This window comes from Octopus bimaculoides, chromosome 4, assembly GCF_001194135.2.
Source record: "Octopus bimaculoides isolate UCB-OBI-ISO-001 chromosome 4, ASM119413v2, whole genome shotgun sequence".
Lineage (NCBI taxonomy): Eukaryota > Metazoa > Mollusca > Cephalopoda > Octopoda > Octopodidae > Octopus > Octopus bimaculoides.
The window spans coordinates 114,507,650-114,509,182 of NC_068984.1; the positions used below are offsets into that span (position 1 = coordinate 114,507,650).

Genomic DNA, 1,533 nt, shown 5'->3' on the forward strand with positions numbered 1-1,533 from the left:
TTTTTTGTCTTCTTCCCCCAAAGGGATCTTTAAATCAATGTAAGCTATTATTCATAGCTGAATTTTGCTTTGGGCTACATCATTAATAAAGATTTATTAACAATAAAATTACTTCCACTGCAGAAGAAACAACATTTTGATTAATTGGAATTGATAAAAAAAAACCAAATGCTAGAACAGAAGGAAGTGATTTCAACAGCTCTATGATTTATGATGTAAATATGTGATCCTAATTTTTAAAAAATGCTAGAGAGCTCATTGAGAAAATTTGGGCTACTACTTTGGCAGTCCCAGTTTGGGCTACTACATTGGCAGTTCAGACCAGACTGGAGCATATATACTAAGATGCTTGGTTTGTAGGCTGCTTGTTATAAAGTAAATCAATCATCTAATTTTCTCTTTTTCTCTGCCATGAATCTAAGCAGACCGACAACAGCAGTCATTTAGAGTGAGTTAGCTACATATAACAAGCTAATGAAGTTTTTTTAAAGAAAGAGTAGAACACAGGACACCCACGGAAATTAAGAATTTCTTTACTAAGTACAAAGCATACAGGATATGTATATATATATATATATATATATATATATATATATATAGATAGATATATGCATACTTATAATAAATATATACAAATGCGGAAACAACTAAACTAGTAATAGAACATGATATAAAGCAGGAGATGATTTTGAAACAAACATAGGATTTGGTTTCTATGGCAGCTGATAATAAAATCAAGGTCATCTATTAATAAGATATTATGTCTAAAAATCAGAATTTCAATGAAATTCCACTGCTGCAATTAAAACATTTATGTATTTAATCATGAATGTAATTGGTTACACTTAATTCATGGTTTTCTTTCCCTCCCCTTTAACTAACAAGTAGAATGGATACAAATGGATATGAACTATTAATAGAAATATTCACTGTTTATGCACATATGTGTATTTCATATCTACAATAACCTTGAAAACATGATGGCTACTAACTGCTAAATATTTCATTTATTTTATTTTATTTTATCTTTTTATGGGGAGGTGGGGATCAATATCTAGTTTATCAAGCAGAGCTTCAATTATAGTAATATCTGACAGTTTACTAATGTTACCCACCACAACACTCCACCACAACCACTCCCACCTTCTTGCTCATACAGGAATTTCCCCTTGCTTTCTTCAATTTTTTGCCAGAAACAAAAAGATTAGAAATAATGCTGCCAGCTGAACATTATTGCACATAATGAACAGAAAAGTTACATTATTATTATTATTATTATTATTATTATTAAAGTGATGATAACAGCAAATGCTACATGGTGTGAAGTCTTACATTTTAAAACTACATTTGATTAATTGAAGCACTTTCAATCATTTTAAAATCTTGGGAGTACGTACTGGCTTCATTACTTATGTGTGGATCAGAATTTGATTTCTTTTGATTCAAACAAAATCTGTCTGATAAATTATGCATAACATCCAAAAGAGACAAACTGAATGGAAACAACAGGCTGAGAAAATATTACGGGGGGGG

General features: G+C 30.5%; 1 protein-coding gene across 4 annotated transcripts in view; it reads right to left on the minus strand.

Moving 5' to 3' along the window:
* The window catches only part of LOC106872121 (ran-binding protein 9), a 195,390-nt gene that overhangs the window by 45,762 nt on the left and 148,095 nt on the right, over positions 1 to 1,533 (minus strand). The gene's annotated exons all lie outside the window — the stretch shown is intronic.